A 27,588-nucleotide genomic window follows, 5' to 3' on the forward strand; every position below is an offset into this window, starting at 1 on the left:
TTCTAGTTGTTGTATCTGATGATTTTATGTTATGCAGATGAGTAATGTGGTCTGAAGTAATAGGGTCTGTCGTTGCCTTTCTCTGAATGACTGGGTTGAGGGAAGAGTAGAATTCGTGCTTCTCGGTTCAAAATTTCGTGGTTGGCGGAAGGGTTGAGTTGTGAGTCGAAAATTGTTTCTTGGCTGAGGGAAGCGATGACTTGAAATGGAAAATTATTTTTTGGATGGGGAAGGAAAGACTGTTGCAGTTAGTTTTGAAAATTCCAGAAATTGTTGTATGTTTGGGGGAAGGGAAGACTTCTAAGTTGTAAAATTGTTTGTGGATTGGGTAGGAACGACAAAAATTTTGAAAATTTCGAAACCTGTTTTGTGGATTAGGTAAGAAAGACTTTGGAAAATTGTTTTCTAATTCCGAAAACTGCTACGTGGTTGGGGAAGGGATGACTTTTAGTTGAAAAATTGTTTTGTGGATGGGGAATGAGTGATGAAAATTGTTTTGAAAATTCTGAAGACAGTGCTAAAAAAAATCGAAAAATAAACACATGAATGTGTGATCAGGTTCTCATTTAACAAGTATTAAAATGAAAATAAATAAGGAGCAACATTCATGTAACGCAAATGAGATATAAAAAGGACCAGGTCCACCTGTATTGGTGAGGCTGCTACGGGCTGGCTACTCACGGGCGCGATCCCACTACTGTTCGACATGGGTGCTTTTGGCTGTTGGGTTTCCCCCCTGGCCCAGTTCACACCTCCTTAGACAACCTGGACGCCCCATAGCTCCCCAAGGGCGGCCATATTGATGCCGAGCTTAGTGCGGACACCCACTCAACATAGGCAGGTCTGCAGCAGTGATCCCCACCTCAAGCCATCCACTGGCCCAAGCCACCGAGACGCCGGTTTACAGGGCGACGCCACTCGCCCCGGCGGAGGTCCAGGGGGAAGTCTCCCCTGTGGTTTGGCCAAAGGAATGGGGATTAAAAATGAAAGGCGAATTGGAAGAAAAGTTGGCATTGAGAAGAGTGCCAATGGAACCTTAGCTTCTTGGAGAATGGCTTGAGAGATCTATTGCCCAGTAGAAGGGCTGTGAAATAATGGGCAATGTGAAGATAAGGTAATGGTTAGTAAATTTTATTGAAAACATAGAAACCTTTTAATCACACACACACAGAGAGAGAGAGAGAGAGAGAGAGAGAGAGAGAGAGAGAGAGAGAGAGAGAGAGAGAGAGAGAGAGAGAGAGAGAGAGAGAGAATGCTTCCCAGTGTAAAGAAATTCATACTCTTAATTATTATAGCAGAGGGCATACCTAAACACGTATTTTAGATATATGATTATAATCTAAACGATGTTTAGTTATTGACGTACAATTAAACACACATTTTAGACAAAGTGACGGTGCAAAAGGGTGATTACTCGAGATAGAGAGAGAGAGAGAGAGAGAGAGAGATAGAGAGTTATTATTTGTTGATACAGGTAGAAAATGAAGCAGCAAGGAGCAATGACTAACCCCTTAGCAATAAGAAGAATTTGTAATCTTGCAAGGCAAATCGTGATAGAGAGGGGAAGAAATGGTAAGATGAAACGTTGTAGATATAACGGCCAGTTTGATGTGAAATGTGATTAAATGAAAAAATGTGTTCAGTGATTGAAAGTTGAGGAATATCTATTAGTTTTGTAGTCAAGGTATATGACTGGTGTTACGACGACACGCCAAAAAATAATGAAAATAGTTATATGTTTGAACGTGGTGAAATCACACCAATTTGTGTCATGTAATAGGTACTGAAACGAAAAATTATCAGCATTTCTTATATGAGGTAAAACGAAAAATTTTCAGGATTTCCTATATATATATGAGGTAAATGAAAAATGAAAAAAAGTACCAGGTCCACCTTTATTGGTGAGGCTGCTACGGGCTGGCTACTCACGGGCGCGATCCCACTACTGGTCGACATGGGTGCTTTTGGCTGTTGGGTTTCCCCCCTGGCCCAGTTCACACCTCCTTAGACAACCTGGACGCCCCATGGCTCCCCAAGGGCGGCCATATTGATATCGAGCTTAGTGCGGACGCCCACTCAACATAGGCAGGTCCGCAGCAGTGATCCCCACCTCAAGCCATCCACTGGCCCAAGCCACCGAGACGCCGGTTTACAGGGCGACGCCACTCGCCCCAGCGTAGGCACAGGGCGAAGTCTTCCTTCTGATTCGGCCAAAGGAATCCGGACTAAAAGGGAAAGATGGATTGGAAGAAAAATTGCCACTGAAAGAGTGCCGATGGAACCTTGCCTTCTTAAAAGATAACTTGAGATCTATTGCATAATAAAATAGCTATGAGATAATTTGTAGTGATGTTCATGATAATGGTTTATGAGCTCATATGAAGATGTAGAAACATAACGAGAGAGAGAGAGAGAGAGAGAGAGAGAGAGAGAGAGAGAGAGAGAGAGAGAGAGAGAGAGAGAGAGAGAGAGAGAGAGGCCGTCTGAATGTGATCAGATTTCTGTTGTTGAATTTGCGACTTCGTTTTTCGTTAGGCCTTGTGGGCTATGTGCTGTGGCAAAATAGTGCCAAGTTTCTCAATGACTTTTTATATTGCTCATCTCCAACATTATTCGTGCTTGTATTTGAGATCATTTTTCATACCTATACTCAACTTTGTTTGACCATACCATTCGCTAAGTGATGATAATGGGAGTGAGGGAGACTTTTCAAGATGGAAATTGTCAGGTTAGGTAATGTTGGAATCATTTTGACGAATTGTGTGTAAAGTAAGTTTTGTATTTTTCTGTTTGCTTTTCTGTTGTCTGGACCCATAGTTTTCCTTTAAGTAATGTATATTTAGCACTTTTTTTACAGTTTGTAAAGAAATTGCATTTTTGCATTTTCTCTTGGATATTTGTCATTCACTCAGCTCAGTGGTCTGGTAAAACTAAGGTATACTTAACTTTTTCTTATTCATTGAGTGAATTCCAGTCTCACTGTTTGTTTCTGTGCTTAGTGATTCATCAACAACTGGAATCGTCATGTTGATTATGGTATGAGGTGAGGGTCTGCTGCTGAGAGGATGTGAATATTATAGTCAATTGTAGACCAGGAGTAAAAGTGTTGGAATAGATATATAATTGTTATCGAAAACAGATGTAGTTATTGACAGGAAGAAACAGTGTACAAGGGTGATTTTTAAAGGGAGAACATTATTTATATTGATAGAGGTTAAAAAAGGAAGTAAAACTGGACTGACTGAGCTTACTAGAAGTGCCAAGAAGAATTTATACTCTTGCAAGGAATAGTATAGTAAGAAAATGATATAAAAATACATATGGACGCAGTTTGGCGCGAAAAAGTGTAGTTCCACGACTTGAAAGTCGAGGAAAAAATAAATTTTTCTTGGTGAAATATGCTGATACGTATTTAGAAAATGCCGACGGCAACGACAAAAACAAAAAGAATAATTGAATGACAGAACAAAGAGAAAAAAACACCAATAAAACATTAAAGAAGCAAATGAACAAGTTTATGTTAGTCGTGCCTATGTGAACTGATGCTCATTTAGGCAAACGTATTAAAATGAAGTAATGAAAAGCAAAAAGGACCAGGTCCACCTGTATTGGTGAGGCCGCCACGGGCTGGCTACTCACGGGCGCGATCCCACTACTGGTCGACATGGGTGCTTTTGGCTGTTGGGTTTCCCCCCTGGCCCGGTTCACACCTCCCTAGACAACCTGGACGCCCCATGGCTCCCCAAGGGCGGCCATATTGATGCCGAGCTTAGTGCGGACGCCCACTCAACATAGGCAGGTCCGCAGCAGTAATCCCCACCTCAAGCCATCCACTGGCCCAAGCCACCGAGACGCCGGTTTACAGGGCGACGCCACGCGCCCCGGCGGAGGCAAAGGGCCGACGCTCGACTTTCTTACCTGAATATATATCTCCAATGCGAAATGGACTTTCACGTTTGAGGTTGACGTTGACGTTGAATAATAAGGAAATTGTTTTATACAGTATTGTTTATTAAAGTGTGTACACTCAGCACTTTTTTTAAGTAAATCGTGTAGACGTATTTCGGATATAAACAAGAGTATGTGAACATACAAGGAACATGGGGAAATAAGTTATTACTCTTATGTTTTGGGTCGAGTTGTTGATTAGTCACTATTCCACTTATCTGTTTTCTAAAAAATGAATAGCACTTAATAATTAAACCCATATACTATAAGAGAACAAGTTTCTTTATGATGTGCAAAATCTACAGTCCTCTGTTATAAAAGAGGAAACGGTTGCGCCACTTCTGGGAGAGAGATAGATGAATTGTTTTGACCTCATACTCCGTTAAATAAGCTTACTAATGAGAGAGAGAGAGGGTGAGAGAGAGAATACTGACGGGTTTTCTGTGTAATTAGATTTTTATTTGCTACTTGAATACATCATTGGATTAGCGTTTAGTCATTTTGACTATGCCATGGCAGAGTAACGCATTTCTCTGTGGCTTTTTGATTGGTAATTTCCCAAAATTTTGGTTGCTGTATTTGATGAGTTTTTTTTTTTTTATGTAGATATGTAACATGGTCTGACGGTGCTTTTCTCGGAATGACTGTGATGAGGGAAGATTAGAATTCGTGGTTGGGGGAATGGAAAAACTTCTGAGCTGAAAATGACGTGCTTGGGGGAAGGGAGGAATCTTAGGTTGAAAATTGTTACGTGGCTGAGGGAAGAGAGGAAGACAGTTGAAAAATTTTGTGGATGGGAAGGAAAGATTGTTGAAAATTGTTTAGAAAATTCCTGAAATTGTTACGTGGTTGAGAGAAGGCATGACTTTTAAGTTGAAAAACTGTTTTGATGGAGTGATGAAAATTGTTTTCAAAATTCCTATGACAATGCCGAAAAAATCGAAAAACAAACATATGAATGAACAAGAAGCCAGTTGTGTGAGTGTGATCAAGTTCTCATTTATCAGGTATTAAAAAGAAAAAATAAATAAGGAACAACATTCATGTAAGGTAAATGAGATATAAAAAGGACCAGGTCCACCTGTATTGGTGAGGCTGCTACGGGCTGGCTACTCACGGGCGCGATCCCACTACTGTTCGACAAGGGTGCTTTTGGCTGTTGGGTTTCCCCCCTGGCCCGGTTCACACCTCTTTAGACAACCTGGACGCCCCATAGCTCCCCAAGGGCGGCCATATTGATGCCGAGCTTAGTGCGGACGCCCACTCAACATAGGCAGGTCCGCAGCAGTAATCCCCACCTCAAGCCATCCACTGGCCCAAGCCACCGAGACGCCGGTTTACAGGGCGACGCCACTCGCCCCGGCGGAGCCAGAGGACCAGGTCTTCCCTCTGGTTCGGCCAAAGGAATTAGCGAAAGATGGACAGGAAGAAAAGTTGGCAGTGGGAAGATCGACGATGTAACCTCGGCTTCTTTGGAGAATAACATTAGGTCTGTTGCACAGTAAACGAGCAGTGAAATTTGGGCTGTATGAATCACAATAATGATTAATAGATTCATGTGAAGATAGAAACGTACTAGTAACAGAGAGGGAGAGTGTAATTAAATATGTATTTTCGTAATTTTTCTTATGCCCCGACAGAGTAATACACAGTTTCTCATTGACTTTCTGTTTGGTAATTTCAAACAGTTCTGTTGTTTTAGCTGATGAATTTCTTTTATGCAGATAGGTAATATGGTCTGTCGTTGCCTTTCTCTGAATGACTGTGATGAGAGAAGAGTAGAATTTGTGCTTTTGGGGGAAGGGGAAAACTTCCCAGGTAAAAATTATGTGGTTGCGGGAAGTGATGAGGTGTAAGTCGAAAATTGTTTCGTGGCTGAGGGAAGGAAAGACTTGATTTTAGGTTAGAAAATTCCGGAAATTGTTACGTTCTGGGGAGAAGGGAAGACTTAAGTCGAAAAATTGTTTTGTGGATTGGGTAGTAAAGACTTAAAAATTTTGAAAATTCGGAAAACTGTTGTGTGGATCAGGTAAGAAAGATGGTTGAAATTTGTTTTCTAATTCCGAAAACTGTTACGTGGTTGGTGGAAGGGACAACTTTTAAGTTGAAAAATTGTTTTGTGGATGGGGAAGGAGTGATGAAAATTGTTTTGAAAATTCAGAAGAGAATGGCGAAAAAATCGAAAATAAACCACATGAATATGTGATCGGGTTCTCATTTAACAGGTATTAAAATGAAAATAAATAAGGAGCAACATTCATGTAAGGTAAATGATATGTAAAAAGGACCAGGTCCACCTGTATTGGTGAGACTGCTACGGGCTGGCTACTCACGGGCGCGATCCCACTACTGGTCGACATGGGTGCTTTTGGCTGTTGGGTTTCCCCCCTGGCCCAGTTCACACCTCCTTAGACAACCTGGACGCCCCATGGCTCCCCAAGGGCGGCCATATTGATGCCGAGCTTAGTGCGGACGTCCACTCAACATAGGCAGGTCCACAGCAGTGATCCCCACCTCAAGCCATCCACTGGCCCAAGCCACCGTGACGCCGGTTTACAGGGCGACGCCACTCGCCCCGGCGGAGGCAAAGGGCCAGGCCTTCCCTCTGGTTCTGACAAAGATTCAGTTTAAGATAGATTGGAAGAAAAGTTGATAAATGAAAAAGGGACAATGGAACATCATCTTCCTTGGAGAATAACTTGAGATCTGTTGCACTGTAAAAGAGCAGTGAAATTTGGGCTGTATGAATCATGATAATGGTTAATGGATTCATACGAAGATAGAAACACACTAGTAACAGAGAGAGAGAGAGAGTGAGAGAGTGTGTGTGTGTGTGTGTGTGTGTGTGTGTGTGTGTGTGTAATTAAATTTATATTTTCGTCATTTTTATTATGCCTCGGCAGAGTAATACGGTTTCTCATTGAGTTTCTCTATCTGGTAATTTCAAACAATTCTGGTTGTTGTACTGTATCTGATGAATTTCTGATATGCAGATAGGTAATATGGTCCGTCGTTGCCTTTCTTTGAATGACTGTGTTGAGGGAAGAGTAGAATTCGTGCTTTGGGGGAAGGGGAAAACTTCTGGTTAAATATTACGTGGTTGGGGAAAGGGACGACTTTTAAGTTGAAAGACTGTTTTGTGGATGGGGGAAGGGGTGATGAAAATTCTTTTGAAAATTCGGAAGAGAAGGCCGAAAAAAAAATCGAAAAATAAACACATGAATGAACAAGAAGTCAGGTGTGTGTGTGTGTGTTGTAATCAGGTTCTCATTTAAGAGGTATTAAAATGAAAATAAATAAGGAGCAACATTCAGGCAAGGTAATTGAGATGTAAAAAGGACCAGGTCCACCTGTATTGGTGAGACTGCTACGGGCTGGCTACTCACGGCCGCGATCCCACTACTGTTCGACATGGGTGCTTTTGGCTGTTGGGTTTCCCCCCTGGCCCGGTTCACACCTCCTCAGACAACCTGGACGCCCCATAGCTCCCCAAGGGCGGCCATATTGATGCCGAGCTTAGTGCGGACGTCCACTCAACATAGGCAGGTCCGCAGCAGTGAACCCCACCTCAAGCCATCCACTGGCCCAAGCCACCGAGACGCCGGTTTACAGGGCGACGCCACTCGCCCCGGCGAAGTTCCAGGGCGAAGCCTTCCCTCAGATTCGGCCAATGGAACCAGGACGAAAAATAAGAGAGGAACTGGAAGAAATTAGGCAGTAGAAAGATTGCCGATGGAAGATCATTTTCCTTAGAGAATAACTGGAGACATGTTGCATAGATTGTTTCTCAATTGCTTTCCTTGTGGTTTTTTCTATAATGTTACATGGTTATATGTGATTTTTTCTCTTTTTACTAGTATTTAAAATGTTTGACGCTACTATGCACTGGTGTTGATGGGAAGGGAAGATCTGCATTGGATAATGTTACTTTGGGTAATATTCAGTTCATTTTCGCAATTTGTGTTTAGGCTAAATAGATTGTTCATGTTTTGTAGTTCTCTGTTTGCTCTTCGTTATCTAAACCTATGATTCTCTTTCGGTTCCTTTAAATATACGTTTTGTAATGATCTATCCATACAGAATTGTATAGTTGTGTTATATTTTCGTGGATAATCATAATTCACCCTTTATTTGTGAGTGAATGGTTTGCTTTTGAGTTACATTGTTTATTTTTTAGTTATTGATTCTTCTCGAAGCGAATCGTTGCATTGATTATATGGTTTCATAACCAGGTAGATACTGTTACTATAGTCTAACGACTATAGTAACCTAAATGGTAGACCAGTACTAAAATAGAAGTAGTTTTGTATTCACAGTTTTTCAAATCCACCATTTATAAAAGAGAAGTGTAGCATAAGCGAGGACTTAATTTGATAGAAGTAGGAAATCGATTAATGCATATTGATTGCTTTATTAAAATACGCAAAAAAATGTGAAATTCCTTGAACGTAAATTATTGTAAGAAAAGGAGAATTAATAGTAGTTATTATTGTTCAGAAGATAATCCGTATGTCATATGGAACAAGACTAAGGGGGCCTTTCACTTGAAATTCAAGCTTCCAAAGAATGCGGTGTTCATCCGAAAGAGGTTGCAGAAGATAATAGAAAAGGTATGGTTATAAGATATGATGTAGGAAATTTGTTTGTTCAAGAAAGATGGAATGTAGGTGGGTGATTTGAAAGTGACGTCGAGAACGCCAAGAAGTCACACCAGTAAGCAAACAAATAAATGAATGAACAAGGAAAATGAACGAATTCAGAACAAGGAGAGATAAAAGCAAGAAATAATTGAACAAGGGAAACATAAGTAAGTGTGCTTTGCTTATTTAACAGGTGCATCAAAAGCTTTATGTGGAAAAAAAAAAAGTATACAAAAAGGACCAGGTCCACCTGTATTGGTGAGGTTGCTACAGGCTGGCTACTCACGGGCGCGATCCCACTACTGGTCGACATGGGTGCTTTTGGCTGTTGGGTTTCCCCCCTGGCCCAGTTCACACCTCCTTAGACAACCTGGACGCCCCATGGCTCCCCAAGGGCGGCCATATTGATGCCGAGCTTAGTGCGGACGCCCACTCAACATAGGCAGGTCCGCAGCAGTGATCCCCACCTCAAGCCATCCACTGGCCCAAGCCACCGAGACGCCGGTTTACAGGGCGACGCCACGCGCCCCGGCGGAGGCGAAGGGCCAGGCCTTCCCTCTGGTTCTGACAAAGGATTCAGTTTAAGATAGATTGGAAGAAAAGTTGATAAATGAAAGAGGGAGAATAGATTGGAAGGATAGTTGATAAATGAAAGAGGGACAATAGATTGGAAGGATAGTTGATAAATGAAAGAGGGAGAATAGATTGGAAGGATAGTTGATAAATGAAAGAGGGACAATAGATTGGAAGGATAGTTGATAAATGAAAGAGGGACAATAGAACATCATTTTCCTTGGAGAATAACTTGAAATCTATTGCACAGTAAAAGAGCTGTGAAATTTGGGCTGTATATATGAAACATGATAATGGTTAATAGATTCCTGTGAAGATAGAAACACATTAGTAACAGAGGGAGTGTGTGTGTGTGTGTTTGTAATTAAATTTTTTATTTTCGTTATTTTTATTATGCCCCCGCAGAGTAATGCAGTTTCTCGTTGACTTTCTGTTTGGTAATTTCAAAAAATTCTGGTTGTTGTACTGTATCTGATGAATTTCTGATATGCAGATAGGTATTATGGTCTGTCGTTGCCTTTCTCTGAATGACTGTGATGAGGGAAGAGTAGAAGTCGTGCTTTTGGGGAAGGGGAAAACTTCTGGTTAAAAATTACGTGGTTGAGGGAAGGGACGACTTTTAAGCTGAAAAACTGTTTTGTGGATGGGGGAAGGAGTGATGAAAATTCTTTTGAAAATTCGGAAGAGAATTCCGAAAAAAAAAATCGAAAAATAAACACATGAATCACCAAGAAGTCAGGTGTGTGTGTGTTGTAATCAGGTTCTCATTTAAGAGGTATTAAAATGAAAATAAATAAGGAGCAACATTCAGGCAAGGTAGTTGAGATGTAAAAAGGACCAGGTCCATCTTTATTGATGAGGCTGCTACGGGCTGGCTACTCACGGGCGCGATCCCACTACTGTTCGACATGGGTGCTTTTGGCTGTTGGGTTTCCCCCCTGGCCCGGTTCACACCTCCTTAGACAACCTGGACGCCCAATAGCTCCCCAAGGGCGGCCATATTGATGCCGAGCTTAGTGCGGACGTCCACTCAACATAGGCAGGTCCGCAGCAGTAATCCCCACCTCAAGCCATCCACTGGCCCAAGCCACCGAGACGCCGGTTTACAGGGCGACGCCACGCGCCCCGGCGGAGGTCCAGGGCGAAGCCTTCCCTCAGATTCGGCCAGTGGAACCAGGACGAAAAATAAGAGAGGAACTGGAAGAAATTAGGCAGTAGAAAGATTGCCGATGGAAGCTCATTTTCCTTAGAGAATAACTGGAGACATGTTGCATAGATTGTTTCTCAATTGCTTTCCTTGTGGTTTTTTCTATAATGTTACATGGTTATGAATATATGTGATTTTTTTCTCTTTTTACTAGTATTTAAAATGTTTGACGCTACTATGCACTGATGTTGATGGGAAGGGAAGATCTGCATTGGTTAATGTTACTTTGGGTAATATTCAGTTCATTTTCGCAATTTGTGTTTAGGCTAAATAGATTGTTCATGTTTTGTAGTTGTAATGATCTATCCATACAAAATTGTATAGTTGTATTATATTTTCGTGGATAACCATAATTCACCCTTTATTTGTGAGTGAATGGTTTGCTTTTGAGTCACATTGTTTATTTTTTAGTTATTGATTCTTCTCGAAGCGAATCGTTATATTGATTACATGGTTTCATAACCAGGTAGATACTGTTACAAGACTATAGTATCCTAAATGGTAGACCAGTACTAAAATAGATAGGTAATTGTTAAATAAAATAGATGCAGTTTTGTATTCACAGTTTTTCAAATCCACCATTTATAAAAGAGAAGTGTAGCATGAGCGAGGACTTAATTTGATAGAAGTAGGAAATCGATTAATGCATATTGATTGCTTTGTTAAAATATGCAAAAGAAATGTGAAATTCTTATAAGGTAAATTATTGTAAGAAAAGGAGAATTAATAGGAGTTATTATTGTTGTTCAGAAGATAATCCGTATTTCATATGGAACAAGACTATGGGGGTCTTTGACTTGAAATTCAAGCTTCCACAGAATGTAGTGTCCATCCGAAAGAGGTTGCAGAAGATAATAGAAAAGGTATGGTTATAAGATATGATGCAAGAAATTTGTTTGTTCAAGAAAGATGGAATGTAGGTGGGTGATTTGAAAGTGGCGACGAGAACGCCAAGAAGTCACACCAGTAAACAAATAAATTAATGAATGAACAAGGAAAATGAACGAATTCAGAACAAGGAGAAATAAAAGCAGCATTAAAAGCAAGAAATGATTGAACAAGGAAAACATAAGTAAGTATGCTTTGCTTACTTAATAGGTGTATCAAAGTTTTATGTGGAAAAAAAAGTATACAAAAAGGACCAGGTCCACCTGTATTGGTGAGGCTGCTACGGGCTGGCTACTCACGGGCGCGATCCCACTACTGGTCGACATGGGTGCTTTTGGCTGTTGGGTTTCCCCCCTGGCCCAGTTCACACCTCCTTAGACAACCTGGACGCCCCATAGCTCCCCAAGGGCGGCCATATTGATGCCGAGCTTAGTGCGGACGCCCACTCAACATAGGCAGGTCCGCAGCAGTAATCCCCACCTCAAGCCGTCCACTGGCCCAAGCCACCGAGACGCCGGTTTACAGGGCGATGCCACGCGCCCCGGCCGAGGCAAAGGGCGATGTCTTCCCTCTGGTTCGGCCAAAGGAACCAGGACGACAAATAGAGGAAATGGAAATAAGTTGGCAGTGGAAAGATTGCCGATGGAAGCTCATTTTCTTTAGAGAATAACTGGAGAGAGGTTGCATAAATTATTCCTCAATTGCTTTCTTTGGGTTTTTTTCTGCAATTTTACGTTCTTATATATGATATTTTTCTCTTTTTACTGGCATTTGAAATGTTTGACGTTACTGTTCATTGAATGGTGTTGATGGGGAAAGGAAGATCTATCTTATTGAATAATGTTACTTTGGGTAACATTTATTTCATTTTAGCAAATTGTCTATAAATGTGGGTTGTTCAGGTTTTCCAATTTTGTGTTTGCCCTTCCTTATCTAAGCCGATGGTTCTCTTTCAGTTCCTCTAAATGTTCGTTTTGTAATTTACTATCCATACACAAATTGCATTGTTGTATTATATTTTCGTGGTTATTCAGAAATCACTGTTTATGTGTGAGTGAATTATTTGATCTTGGGTCACATGGTTTATTTCTTATTGATTCTTCTGTAAGCGAAGCGTCATATTGATTATGGTTTCAGGTGAGGGTGTGCACCGGGTAGATACTGTTGGAGTGTAAAGACTACAGTAATGGCAGACCAGTTATGAAGTAGATAGGTGGTAATTGCATAAAATAGATGTAGTTTTTTATTTACATTTTTTCAATCCACCATTTATAAAGAAAAGAGTAGAATGGGCGAGAACATAATTTGATAGAAGTAGGAAGTAAATGGAAGAATTTTGATTAGTTTGTTAAGATACGAAAAAAAAGTGAAATTCTTACAAGGTAAGTTATTGTAAGAAAAGGAGAATTAATCGTTGTTGTTATTGTTGTTCAGAAGGGATGACTTTCAAGTTGAAAAACTGTTTTGTGAATTGGGACGGAGTGATGAAAATTGCTCTGAAAATTTCGAAGACAATGGCAAAAAAAAAAAAATCGAAAAATAAACACATGAATGAACAAAAAATCAGGTGTGTGAGTGTGATCATGTATTAAAATGAAAATAAATAAGGAGCAGTCATGCAAGGTAAATGAAAGATGCAAAAAGGACCAGGTCCACCTGTATTGGTGAGGCTGCTACGGGCTGGCTACTCACGGGCGCGATCCCACTACTGGTCGACATGGGTGCTTTTGGCTGTTGGGTTTCCCCCCTGGCCCGGTTCACACCTCCTTAGACAACCTGGACGCCCCATGGCTCCCCAAGGGCGGCCATATTGATGCCGAGCTTAGTGCGGACGTCCACTCAACATAGGCAGGTCCGCAGCAGTAATCCCCACCTCAAGCCATCCACTGGCCCAAGCCACCGAGACGCCGGTTTACAGGGCGACGCCACTCGCCCCGGCGGAGGCAAAGGGCCTTCGAAGTCCTCTTAAGCCGACGCACGACTTTCTTACCTGAATATATTTTTCCAACGCGAAATGGACTTGGACGTTGACGAAAATGGTGAATAACTTGGGAAGCATTTCATACAGTATTCTGTATTATTCATTATGTCCTGCGTACTCTGTGTAGTAATTTGTTAAGATATATTTCAGATGTAAGCAAGTAAAAATCAGCATGTAAGAAACATTTGGAAATAAGGAATATATTTGTAAAGAAGTTATGATACTTATATCTAGGGTTGAATTGTTGATTAGTGACCATTCCATGTATCTATGTTTTAGGAATTGAGTGTAATAATTATTTACATCGGTGTGTTGTTATATTAAGAGTTTGTTGCGATGCGCAAGCCTGCGGTCTTTTGTTTTAAAACAGAAAATGGTCGCGTCAGTGTTGGTGAGAGAGAAAGTTCTTCAGACTGCAAGAGCACATACCGTTAGTTCCCCTCTCCCTCTCCCTCTCCCTCTCCCTCTCCCTCTCCCTCTCCCTCTCCCTCTCCTCCCAACAGAGGCTGGACCGTTTTCTGTTACACAACACGAGACCTTAGACTTGCAAATAAACAAAATGGTACGTCGATACATCGCCCCTCATTCCTTAAATACACAGACCACTCACTAGTCAACAACTATTTTTATAAAGAACTTGCGTTAACGTTAGCAATACCAGTCTTGAAACCTTTATACAAGAGTAAATACCAATAATCCAGAGAACTCAGACGGTGATGCTATGTAACGATGTTAGTTCATTTACACAGACTTGCCATACAGTACTCCACCTACCCTCCTCCCTTCCTGTTTGTGTGTAATAGAACCTTATATCCAGTTATTCTTAACTTTGATCATATAAGTTAATGTAAACCGACTTGGTTACTTCGCTTGATTTCCGTTGTAGCAAGATAACATGGCCATCTGACCCAAACTAAGTACGTACACATCCTGTAATATTATATTATATATATATATATATATATATATGTGTGTGTGTGTGTGTGTGTGTGTGTGTGTTTGCCAGTATATTTGCATGGGAAAAAAATTGATGCTCTCATGTGCGTCATGTCTCTGTTTTTGCTCTTCTGGTATAAAAGTATCTGAATTCATATCTCCTGATTATTCAAGTTAGTTTTTCTTTTTAAATTTCAAATGTTCTCCTGCAGCCCAGGTCTGAGTAGAGTAAGACCACAGGGGAACGCTGGTCTTTCTGTATACGGAGACGAGACAGCGCCAAAAGAAGGTACACGTTCAGGTAGGTTACATAAGCTAAACAAGAAAGAAAATGACATGGGGATTCATGAGACTTGATCTCCGGCATAGTAATCAGCCAAAGCTTCACATATTTTTGGAAGAACTATTTTTTGCTGCGCATCGGACCCGCTTTGATCTTAAATTAAGAAAGTAATAAAAGTGGATACTCTCTCTCTCTCTCTCTCTCTCTCTCTCTCTCTCTCTCTCTCTCTCTCTCTCTCTCTCTCTCTCTCTCTCCCCCCGAGAGAGTTTTATGTATATATTTGCAATAAGAAGTATATTTCACTCGTTGCACTGCGTATGTTCCTCATTGTATAGTACCAAAGAATGTAACTTTCTGTATCGTACAATTAGCATGATTACGTTATTAGAAGGATTCTTTTTTTCCCTCTTAGACTCTCCTTGATAAAAGGGTTTGTGTTCACAGGCATTTGTCATCGTCATCGGTAAGCTGTCGCAATCTGGTATTCACCTCTTCAATGGCTTCCTTTAGAAGTTAAAAGCATTCTGTGTCATGGTTTCTTACTTTCATATATTGATTTCTACCTTCATGTATTGAGTGGTCTCATTGTTTGAGTTCATAAGACCAAGAATATAATAGGCTTTTGAAAGATGTGCTGGCTCCTTTCAAGACATTATTGATTTTCTATAGCTAGGAACTCTTTGTGAAGTTGTGCAATTATCTTCGGCGGAGCAGTCGGTGTTTGTGAAGTTGTGCAATTATCATTGGCGAAGTTAGCAGTGTTTACCAGGTGGTGGAGAGAATTAATCTGGTTATATACATTGCGATCACGGGCACGTGTCCTACGGGATGAAAGGGAGTAGGAGGCCTGGTGTGGGCCTCCTGTCTCAGGCAGACAACAGATGTTTTTTCTAATCTGAGGAAACAGAGAGTGACCAGAGAAACAAAATGTTTTGCGACGAGGATGGGATTCGAACCCACGCAGGGAGACCCTATTGGATTAGCAGTCCAACGCCTTAACCACTCGGCCACCTCGTCATGTAAGGAAGGGAAATCGTCAGTATGCTTTCCCAAAATATTTTGGTTTTATTTTTTCAAGGACCTTTAAGTTTTCCCTTGTTTCCGCCATTGGACATCGCTTGCAAAGCTGTGGCGAAGTTAGATGGAAGTGCTTTTGTAGCGTCCATTATCACAGTCAAGATTGGCAGAGATGAAGGTCACGTATAGATATTCTGTATGGTTTATGCCTTGTTTATAAGTAATCTGACACAGTGCTCATACAGTACTAGCCTTAATTTGGGGAGAGTATTTAACAGTGCTTATGTATTCTCACCTTATGTTCCCAAATGAAATAATATTTGTCATGCTTATGAAGCATGCACATGCGTACAGTCACTATTTTAAAGATTACGCACATAGAACTGTAACTTTTAAGAATTCCAGTATCAGAATACTAGTAACATTGGCAGGAGCTTAAATTTCATAAAAGTAACTTCTCTTCTTGAGAACTAGAAACTGCAAGACTTAAAAAACACAAAATCCAGAAGAAACTTGGAAAGAGGATGAGTGCCTTCCTCATCCCAGCACTCGGAGAGGGAAATACCCTCTAGGATTTCCCAAACTGGGAAATTCTACTAGATGGCTTTGTTATTAAAGGATGCAAAATAAAACTCGCCTTCCTTCAAGAAACTGTGAGCTAAATGAATATGAAACACTCTCCTGTAAGATATACAGTTTTTATTTTAATAATGATAATTAAGCCATTGGGGCAAAGAAATCAGGTACTCCTGCGTTGTTAAACGCAAGGTCTAGAAAATACGTGAACAGTCAACTGTTTCCTTTCTAGTCACACCAATTAATCCTGGGGATGGGATAGATAATTTGGATGGGGTATGGATGGTAAAAGTTGTATGATAAAAAAACAATAGTGGGAAGAGTGATCTGGCCAGACCCAATTGCACCTAATATTTTATATTATTCTTGTGGAGGCTAATTCTTGTCTCCGTTTAATTTTAGTTTAGAAGTTGTCATACATGTTTGTGCCATACAAATCTTGATGAGTTTTCGGAGGGAACAGGATATTGTGGAGCCACGTGTAGGGATGCTCTCGCCTTGCTTGAAATTTACCAAAAAAAAAAAATTACACCGATTAATTTTTAATCTTTTGTTATTTAATGGAGTCGATCATACCAGGCCTTAGCAGGATACTGTTATAATATTGTGGTATACTAAACTGTACTGGTGTCTTTTATATTAAGTTGTTTAGTAAATAATCGGGAAGAAATCCTCTGGTGATGATTTTTGCAGGAGGTCATTGCATTCCAGGTCTTCGGTCATGTACACTCTAAAGATTGACCTTGACTGCTTTTGAAGGCACGTGGCAGCTAAGGTAACTATTGTGGGTGCGTTTTCATCAAAATGGTATGATTTTTCTGACTTTGACAATTTCGTTCTCACGGTAGCTAAATGTCTGGTTGATCACTTTTATTTTGATTAGTCCATTTGAGGTGCTTGTGAAAGGTGAGATTATTTTATATTTATTAATCACAAACATTTTAACTTGGTTAAAGAGTTCATTTCTTCTTATTTTAGTTCCTTCGAAATTCATTGCACAGTGTCATAAGAAGAATTATTGTTTAAATGTGCATTATGAAGGGTAGAAAAAATTGTTTTCAGTAACTCTGATCTTTCCGAATGTTTACAAACTATTTATTGTAGTAATAGTAGTAATAGGATAAGGTGCAATGTGCAGCTCGTTGTGATATACCTTGGTTGGAAGTCAGTTAGCTGGTCTGCAGGAAGCCCAGACCAAGGAACCTGGTAAAACCGACCACTCTTGGAAATGTGTACAGTTAACGTGTGCGAGAGATTAGATTTTTGTAAAGCAAGATGAGTGTGTGTGTGTGTGTGTGTGGAGATAAAAGGAAAATTGTTTTCTATTAAACTTGTGAATGTAAATATTAAGAGCATTAAGTTTCACATTAATAGCATTGGTAATAAAAATTTTTTTTAGATACATTCATACATACTGTATATATACAGTATTTACATACATACAGACATACATACGTTATATATATATATATATAATATATATATATATATATATATATATATATATATATATATATATATATATATACACATATATATATGTGTGTGTGTGTGTGTGTGCACGCGCGTGCGTGCGCCTGCGTACTCACAACTCTCTCTCTCTCTCTCTCTCTCTCTCTCTCTCTCTCTCTCTCTCTCTCTCTCTCATACAGATGGGAGAAATGGTGCCAGCGTAGGAAACTAATCGCAATGAAACGAGTATTCAATTTCAATGTTATATTCACAGGATATACATAAAAATAGATTTTACTAGATCCTCTTATACCACTCCCCCCCTTCCCTCCCGAAACTTACATAGTCTCTCAGCTTTAAGGGACTTTCCGTCCCAAAACATATTGATTACTGCTTCGCCTGTAGATTTTGTTTTGTTTTGTGACGCTTGTTTCTCAGCGGTACCGTGGCCGTGATCGTATAGTGGTTAGTACATTGCGTTGTGGCCGCAATAACCCAGGTTCGAATCCTGGTCACGGCAGTGTACCGGTTCCTTTTTGTTGGTTAGGGGTGCATAGTTTAAGGAATCATCAGAGGACTTGTAGGTTAGTTTCCGTGTAATATGAATTTTGATAAGCCATTGTCGGTAGCATTTAGGTAGGTGATGGCAGGTTATAGAAATGAGGTGTTTCACTAACAGATAAAATTGCTTTGAGGTGCAATAGCAAGGTGTGGAATAAAATATGATGTGGCTGGTATGTTTCAAAAGGACGAAAAGGGAAAAGAGGGGTAGAGAAAAAGTGGGAATGAATGGACTTTTTGGAAATTGTGAATTAAGAGATTTAAGACTTGAAGATGATACTGAAGCCTGAAGCTGACTTAAGATAAATATCACGATTGCAAATTGAAACTAGGAAATGGCTTAGGTGAATTTTGTTGATTCTTAAAGAATGTAGGTGACTGACTTGTGTACCAGTGCTTGTGGTGATTAAATGTGAAGGTTGATATAGTGAAAGAAGAGGTGGGAGAGAATTAGCATAGGTATAATAAGGAAGGCAATATTTATGGTTGATATTTGAGCAAGAGATGTGAATTGATATAGTAGAATGAGGAAGATAACAGTCATGGCTGATGATTGAATAAGAAAAGAGGTGAAGTAAAGAAGGCTGCAAGTATGGGTGATAATAGAATTCAGAGACGAGGTAAATTGATGTAGATAAAATAAGAAAGATAGCAGTTAAGAACAGTGCGGGAGTAAGAAATGAATTTATCAGTTAATTTAAAACAGAGAGGATGACAGGCACTCTGTGAAAGTGTCCCTTAAGAAGCTGAAGATGAATGGCCTTTATGGATCATTGTGCGGATGAGATTTGTATCAATAAGAGTGAAAGTAGATATCAGCCGCTTATTTCGGTTGAACAGTTGCCTGCCTGTCTTGGAAGAAGATGATAAAGCTGTATGTCGTGATTAGTACTGTGCAGAATAGAAGTGTATCCTGGGAGGTGAGTGGAATAAAAGGAATGTGTACAGGGAAGCAAAAGTTAGAATGTATATAGAATTATGATATATAGAAGGATTTCTAGGGGCGAATGTTGGTATATAAAGCGGGATGAAGTGGAATAGAAGGGATTCGTTTAGAGAGGCAAAAGTAGGGAATGTGTGCAGGTATTTAATAGAATAGAGGGATTTGTCTAAAGAGGCAGCAGTTCAAATTTATGGTGGTATTAAGTGGGTTAGAGGGGTTGTGTTTAGAGAAGCAAAATCTGGAATCAAGTGGAATAGGGGGATTTGCTTAGAGAAGCATAAGAAATGGAATGAATTGAGGAACATTTGAGTGGAATAAGATATAATAATGGGAAATGGAAGTTGGAATGCATAAAGTGTTATTGAGCCGGTTCGTATATCATGTAATTGCAGTGTGATTGTGAAAACAGTAGAAATGGAATGTCAGTTCATACAGTTAAGGGTTTGGCAGACTTCTGGATTTTCTTGCAGTAAATTTTGAGTTAGGATCGGCAGACAGTATTTTCAAATGCTTGTGTGTAAAGTTTTCAGGGTTACAGACAGTATAGTTTTAATACGGTGGACTTCTTGGCTGTTTTTATTTTATGTTCACTGACCAGGTAGTCATGATTGATACAAGATTGCAATCTTAAAGTTTTCATTCAGGCTTTGCACGTTATATTTGATTTGACAAAGTCTTATGTTTGCTGGAAGTAGGAAAAAACCTTGAATGATATCAGAATGAATCAGAACATCCCTTCTCTGAGTGTGTCTCTTTTCAGTTGCTGCTCATAGTTTTTTTTTTTTTTTCGTCTGTCACTTATAAATTCAGTTCTTGAGATGGCCTACATTAGTAAGTCTGAATTAGAGCTTATTTGCCACAGGTATTCAAGTAACTTTTGAGGAAGGGCTTTTTCTAAGACAGTGATTTATTCTCATGGCATTAGGCTTTCCTCACTGCTTACTGGGTATAAACAGTAGTTTATTCCCCATGACACAAGGCTTTCTTCAGTGCGTAATGATATTTTCCCTGTAACATAAGGGTTTCCTTATGCTTATTGAGTATGGACAGTAGTTTTCCTTCCATAACATAAGGCTGTCCTCAATGCTTACTGAGTTTTTTCCCATGACATAAGGCTTTCCTCAATGCTTACGGAGTTTTTTCCCCGTGAGATAAGGCTTTCCTCAGTGTTCACTGAGTTTTTTTTCCTCATGACATAAGGCTTTCTTCAGTGCTTACTTAGTTTTTCCCCGCATGACGTAAGCCTTTCCTCAATGCTTTCTGAGTTTTATCTATGACAAGGCTTTCATCAATGCTTTCTTAGTTTTTCCCCTATGGCATTAGAATTTTCTATATGCATATTAAGTATGGGACAATCGTTTCACCCCCATGACATAAGGCTTTCCTGAATGCATATTGATCATGGACAGTGGATTTTGCCCCATGACATAAGGCTTTCCTCAATACTTTATTGAATTTTTCCCATGACATGAAGTGAATTTATTCCACATGAAATAGTTTTCCGACAGGTAATCAGTCATGTTTGGATACCTGATGGCTTCCTTGATTAAAGGTATAAGGTTATGCAGTCGCCAAATGCAAAATCCTGTTTTTCATTTCCGTGAACTGACATCAGAAAATATGAAAAAGATGATGGCCCTTGCTTGACCATAGCAAAATGTGGAAAATGAAGGGCCTGTCCGGGATTTGAACCCGGGACCTCCTGCACCCAAAGCAGGAATCATACCCCTAGACCAACAGGCCATATGAAGGAGTGGAAATTGGACAGTATTTCAATGTGAGTTAAAGAATGAATAATTAGATTTATATTTTTAAATTCGGAAAGCTAACCCATCACAAACACACGAAACTAACGTTGTCGAAACCTGCTTAATGTTCATCTTCGACCCAAAGTTCTTGTGATGTATATTCCAGCCATATTTTTCGTAAGAGTTTGAATTCATCGGTCTTAATTTTCAATCTGGGACACTTTTGTGTGCCACAGAAATATTCATTGAAAAAGTATAGCATTTGGATGTTTAGAATCTCCAAAGAAAGAATGTGTTGTTCATAAAAGCACTTTGTTAAAAAATGTTTAAATGTCATAGGATCTCAAGCGATGGTGGTATAGTGGTTAGCATAGCTGCCTTCCAAGCAGTTGACCCGGGTTCGATTCCCGGCCATCGCAAAGACACTTTTGCTGCAAAAGCTCTACTTGACGTCTTTTTATCTTATTGGTTAAGCTGGCCTTATGTCAGCACTAGCTCTTTCTCTTTGGCAGTCATGTTCTCTAATCATGTATTGTGATGGACAGATGTTTTTTTCAGTTACATGTTGCCCTAGAACAAGAGCCCATGCTGGCACAAGGCACCATAAACTACAAGTAGAAGAAGAAGGCATATGAATCCACAAGGCCACCTTAAACCATAGTAGGAGAAGAAGAGGGCATCTTAATCCACAAGGCCACCTTAAACCAAAGTAGAAGGAGAAGTCATCTTAATCCATAAGGCCACCTTAAACAAAAAGTAGAAGTCATCTTATAACCCACAAGGCCACCCTAAGCTAAAAGTTGAAGAAGGCATCTGATAATCCACAAGGCCACCTTAAACTAAAAGGAGAAGAAGAAGGCATCTTAATCCAAAAGGCCACCTTAAACTAAAAGTAGAAGTCATCTTATAACCCACAAGGTCACCCTAAGCTAAAAGTTGAAGAAGGCATCTGATAATCAACAAGGCCACCTTAAACTAAAAGGAGAAGAAGAAGAAGAAGAAGGGATCTTAATCCAAAAGGCCACCTTAAACTAAAAGTAGAAGAAGAAGAAGAAGAAGAAGGGATCTTAATCCAAAAGGCCACCTTTAACTAAAATCAGAAGAAGGGATCTTAATCCAAAAGACCACCTTGAACTAAAATCAGAAAAAAGTCATCTTAATCCTTTTTAATGCCCCACATCAGTGGCCAGCACTGGCTTCAGGCTGGCTTAAGTGGGGTGTTACCTGTTGAATGGATTTTTCAGTGCTGCTCAATTTCCATATTAAAAAGAGGGATAGCATACCTAACTAGTTAAGGGCCAAGACCATCTTTAGTATGGATTGTAGGTAAGATTCAAGCAGTTTGATTCTAAATGTTGTTCTTATTCAATGGTTTTCAATATTCCTGAAACTCATCTGCTCTTTGGGATAGTATTGTTGATCTTGGAGGCCATTGACCTGATGGTTTCCAGGCATTGTTTGGCTACTGTCAGTTCAGCTCGCAGTAACACAGCGTCAGTGGGATGAATAGTGTGTTCAATAATTCTTGTTTGTCAAGTATGTTGTAGTGATGGATAGTCTTTGTAAAAGTTCGTGGGATTTAAAAGTATTAAAAACGTATCAGTTACTAGCTTAAGCCTTGTCGAACAAATTCAGGAGGTCCAAAAAGTAATGGTTTTGTAACCACGGTGGTCTATTTTGCATATTCGTTATGTACAGTTGTTTCTTCATGTCTCAAGGAATTACCATTATACCTATGAAATGAGAAAATATTAACTATGAAATGAGAAAATATTAACTACTTTTGGCTTGTTTTATGTTAACTTTGCCATAACGTGTCATAGCCTTATACCATGCCAGAGAGGTCCATTTTGTATTTATAGTGTATTAGATTTTGGAGTTGTTACTTAAGATCTCATGCCCTTATTTTTAATTCAGTTACTTTCATTCTTCCATATCAAAGCAAACATATTTTAGTAGAAACTTAGTTTTGATGAAGTTAGTTAACATGTTCTCTCATGTTCTGCAGCATCATAGAGAGTTAAGCATTCAAATCAGCACAACTCAATTGAAGTTGCTTTTGGTGCTAGCTTTCCGACAGGCGCAGTCAAGTATAAACTTTTGACTGCTTAAGGAATGGGCAAATACTCTTAAATACTAACATTATCTAGTCCACATCGGTCCAGATGGACGGAACCTAAGTGATACTTAGGCTTCGCCAATATTGCATGCACCATCGACTGCCCCACATCTAGTCGTAACCATCATAAAAGCATGATCTGAACGTAGATCTTTAGTAATCTTCTAATTTTGAATTTAAATATCTGTAAAAGTAAATTAGCCTGCTAATTATGAATGTCTTATGCTAAGTACCCTAATCCACAAAGTTTATAGATAATAACCCTTGGATCACAAAAAAATATTGGTAGTATGCATTACATATTTTAGCATTGTGTGGACTGCAAAAATATGTAAATGGCTTCTACTACTAGCAGATCAAAGAAAGAAAAAATTGTCATGTCAGTCCCTTGCTTTCATCTTCACATCCATCAAATCATTTTACCCAACCCTTGTTTGCTGATTTCATTTTTGGCTGCAGTAATTCCTAGAATAAAACAGTAGAAAATCTGCTACTAAAACGTATCTTCTGCTATTCTGCTTAGACATGACTCGGATGAAGTAGGTTTAACTCCCACAAAAATCTACTAAAAATTGGGCGGGATGAAGTGCAGTTACCTCCCACAAAAAAATCTTCTAGAGAAACATGGCTAGGACCAAGTATGGTTAACTCCCACCAAAAATCTGTTACAAAAGAATGGCTGGGCAAAATATCCTCTTCTAAACATGGCCAGGATGAAGTATGGTTCAAATCCTATTTAGCATACCTGTTAATGAACACAAGGGGGTGGTGGTGGGTGGCTGTTCCCATTTCTGGTTCAGCTCCCCAGCAGCTTAGCTTCTACTTAACACAATGCAAAGGGCTACCTCTGCTTCAGTCCCTCAAAGGATTGAGTGAAAGGTTAAGCACATTTATTGAAGTGGGCTGCTGCTTTCGCCGTAATGTGTTGAAACCGCAAAGTAACTGTTATACCATTTCGTCACTCTGTAATCAAAACAACAAAAGCTACCGTCAGGGGGCGCCCGGGATTGAACCGGGGACCTCTCGATCTGCAGTCGAATGCTCTACCACTGAGCTACACCCCCTGCTACGAATGACACAATAAATATTAAAAGAAAATTTTAAGATTCAACATAAAGACACTGATAATCCTTCGTTATCTTTACGTAGGCCTGTGGTTATTTTGCCTCATAAGAATACCACGTAAAATGGTCAGAAAGATTTGGAAAGGAGAGTCGTGTGTCTTTATAAAGCCTTCTAGAAACCATACCTATATGCATACTGGATATGAATCTACAAGAAGCATTCCATCTCCTTTCCATGAGGAATAAACTCTTGAGTGTTTGAAAGCTCATTTTTATAATGTGCTTTTACTGTAGATTTTTTAGAGAACGAATGTGGTAGTAGTGACTATTGCCAAGTCAGATTCAAGGGTCATCCTTTCCAGCGGAAGTGACTTAGTATGCTATGTTGTACTGCCTGGTTTTTACGATGCTTGGTTAGCATATAATCGGCCATATAGATATGGAACTAGAATCTTATATGCTCCTTAAGACAACCTCCTTTCTGTTGGGCAGACGACTGTATTGCAATTTTGATATTTACCCTTTTCTCTTCATCGTTCAGATTAAATGGGAATGTATGCTTACACACCCACACACAAAAACATACCTAATATGAATGTATAGGGAAATTATGTATTTCTCATATATAAAATACAGTGTGTACTCGTATATTTTTGTGTAACGCCAATGTACACCTTGCTCTCACTGACCATACATGTTGAGATACTGATTTTGGAGTCTTTTATAAAGCTAATGTATACTGTCGCAGTATTGCACTTACCATCCATTTAAATGTAATCACCAATTAATTATGAAATATAAAATTACTGTATTCTGTGCAAAACTACAATCAATTATCTTTACAGTGATATTGGGTTTATTTGTTAAGTGCAAAGACAAATTTTACGGCCATTTTACCAAAAAATTTATTTAATGTATTTCTTGCATTCGTGTATCTATAAGGTAGTTTACTAGCAAGGATAGTAGCAGAAGTAAAAGGTGGAAATGATTATTTGAATTTAGCCAAAGTAGAGTTTCTGAATTTTTCTTTAAAAGTATTTGTTAAGAAGGTAAGGGATGAATTTTGTTTTATGCCGTACAGATGTATGATAAAATGCCTTGCCAGTGATGTATAGCCTATCACCATTTATTTTGATCAATGAATATTATATCGTAGTACATTCATTTTTGATGGGTCAGGTATGTATGACTGTATGTATGTATCTGTCTTCATCTGCCCTTATCCTGGAGTGTCAAAATTGATGATAAGGTCATTTTGAACGCATGCAGATAACCATTTAATTCTTGACTATCTTTTGCAACTGTTGTAGCAGTTCTTGTTTCTAGTACCTGCCATCTTTAAAGTACCTTGACCATACAATTGAGAAAGCGATCCCCAAAGCTAACATAATCTTCTACCGTTCCCCTCAAAACAAGACTAGAGAGACACCCAACAATAAAATAAAAATCCCACACTTGGACAGGATTAAGACGTTGACACAGGCACTTGGAAACTCTAACCCTTTTGCTTTTATGCACCCAAATACCTTAGCCAAATCCCAGAATAATGTCCAACAAAAGCCGGTCCCCAAAGACACTGGAGTTTACGAAATCCCTTGCCTCGACTGTGACCAATCTTATATCGGTTTTACAGGTAAATCACTCCCCCAGAGATTAATAGAGCTTAAACATTCAGTTTGGTATGGACAACAGTGCTCAGTTATTTATAATAACCACATAAATAACCATAATCATAGGATAAACGGGAATTTTTCACATAATGTATAGCAGCAATTGTCGGTTCAAAAGCCAGATTGTAGAATCAGCTTTGATTAAACAAAGAAATACAGTGAACCTCTCAAAAGGAGCCGAGGCTCCGATATTAAAGATAAAATCTTCTTCCAACCAATGATTAAGAAGATTATAGAGAAATTGTCAGCTGGAATGACGTAGCGGCTGACTTATGGACCTTTTGGTATAAATACCACGTTTCTGTAACTCTTCTCATTCATTACTTACCTGAAAAGAGTGACAGTTGTTCTCTGAAATATAGCATTCATTTTCTACATTTTCGCATTTTTATGGACTTATGTTTGATGGAATTCTGTTTTAACAAAATATTGCACACACACACAAGTTCTGTGCTAACTTAGAATCGTATTGCAGTTTGTCTCTGGTGTCATTATTCTGTCTCTTCCTCTCACACACACATCTTTACCCACATGAACCATGTATTTGCACTGTTTGAACTTTGGCCAGGCCAAACTAACTTAAACTATTCCAGAAGTTTCTTGAAAGAGGCGCCCCTTCAGAATTGGCGCATTAATATTGCAGTTCCTCCACACTACAACCTTTATGTCAAATTGAACAATTCTTTTCTTCTGGTGGATTTTAGCGGAACTCTCTTACATAATCACAGAAATAAGTAAAACAGGCTTTTAAGGATGGGGTTGGTAGCCCCTTGCCCTTTTCTTAAACCCAGCGGACGCTGGTACCCCTTCTCGTCTAGGTCAGTGGTTGGGCACTAGGCCATGACCAAAATCAGTGACCTTTCAAATGCAGTCTCATGAATCTACCACTGAGCTGTTAAACTTATGATTTGCTTCCCCCATCTGATTATATAGACCTTTTGTTTGTATCCTGTCTCTGATTATATAGATCTTTTGTTTGTTTATCCTTTCTCTGATTATGTAGATCTTTTGTTTGTGTATCCTGTCTCTGGTTATATAGACCTTTTGTTAGAGCTAAAATGAGTGACTATTACATAATTTTCACATTATATAATCAATTGTCGTAGGTAATCTTTGTTCCATCACCAAACATAACAAAACTTCTGGCAGCGGTGGGATTCGAACCCACGCCTCCGAAGAGACTGGTGCCTTAAACCAGCGCCTTAGACCGCTCGGCCACGCTACCCTATTAGTATCGTGTACAAACAGACAAACTCAGCACCAGGGTCAACCCTTATTGCATTAATGGTATTATGGTGGGTGGACTCTTAAATAGGAAGTCTTACACCTGTAGTTTTTGAGCCCTTTGGATTTGCACTGCTCCGTTTCTGGCAACTTTTAGGACACGATAAGGAAAGGATCGTTACTGTATGTCAAACTGAATAAATTACAGATGTTATGTAATTCCTCTGACAAGTGGTTTGTAAACGAAACTTTTCTTAATACGCGTGACCCTGGTGATATTGTTAGTCTGTTTTCCCGGACATTTGAACTTTGATTCGACAGAGAGTGTATCTATGAAGATCAGGTTTACAGTTGTCAATCGTTAGATTTTGATTGTACCTTCTAAGATATTAAAACTGGAAGATAATGGGGGTTAGAGTGAAACGAAGAGACAAGTGGCACATTTGTATGTAATAAGAATGGCAAAATGAAAGATCACATAACCAGGACAGGCAACAAAAGATAACATCAAATAACCAGGACAGAGCCATGGACTAAAGATGGTGGACATTATTAGGCTGGACCCTAACAGTCTCGTTATCAGAACAAACTGTGGGGACATCAGTCATACGGATAGGGAAAGGAAAAGAAACATCTGGCAAGTTTAGTGCAAACAAATTCTACGTCAGACAGATATCATACTAGAGAACTAAGTATAAGTAGGACAGTAACCATGGTATCAGTTCTTAGACCTGTGATAATATGGGATGATCAGATTC

At 39.4% G+C, this 27,588-nt stretch overlaps 1 protein-coding gene and 6 non-coding genes across 7 annotated transcripts in view; 2 read left to right on the forward strand and 5 right to left on the reverse strand.

Annotated features, from left to right (window-relative positions):
* Positions 1 to 27,588, reverse strand: part of LOC136848228 (uncharacterized) — a 94,314-nt gene that overhangs the window by 14,212 nt on the left and 52,514 nt on the right. The window lies entirely within an intron of this gene.
* TRNAS-GCU (transfer RNA serine (anticodon GCU)) lies at positions 15,392 to 15,473 on the reverse strand. The gene has a single exon. It is a non-coding gene; the product is annotated as a tRNA-Ser (tRNA).
* TRNAH-GUG (transfer RNA histidin (anticodon GUG)) lies at positions 17,950 to 18,021 on the forward strand. The gene has a single exon. It is a non-coding gene; the product is annotated as a tRNA-His (tRNA).
* TRNAP-UGG (transfer RNA proline (anticodon UGG)) lies at positions 20,677 to 20,748 on the reverse strand. The gene has a single exon. It is a non-coding gene; the product is annotated as a tRNA-Pro (tRNA).
* Positions 21,101 to 21,172, forward strand: TRNAG-UCC (transfer RNA glycine (anticodon UCC)). Its single transcript has one exon. It is a non-coding gene; the product is annotated as a tRNA-Gly (tRNA).
* Positions 23,865 to 23,936, reverse strand: TRNAC-GCA (transfer RNA cysteine (anticodon GCA)). The gene has a single exon. It is a non-coding gene; the product is annotated as a tRNA-Cys (tRNA).
* TRNAL-AAG (transfer RNA leucine (anticodon AAG)) lies at positions 26,750 to 26,831 on the reverse strand. The gene has a single exon. It is a non-coding gene; the product is annotated as a tRNA-Leu (tRNA).

The sequence above is a fragment of the Macrobrachium rosenbergii genome, chromosome 18, assembly GCF_040412425.1.
Source record: "Macrobrachium rosenbergii isolate ZJJX-2024 chromosome 18, ASM4041242v1, whole genome shotgun sequence".
NCBI classification, from domain to species: domain Eukaryota; kingdom Metazoa; phylum Arthropoda; class Malacostraca; order Decapoda; family Palaemonidae; genus Macrobrachium; species Macrobrachium rosenbergii.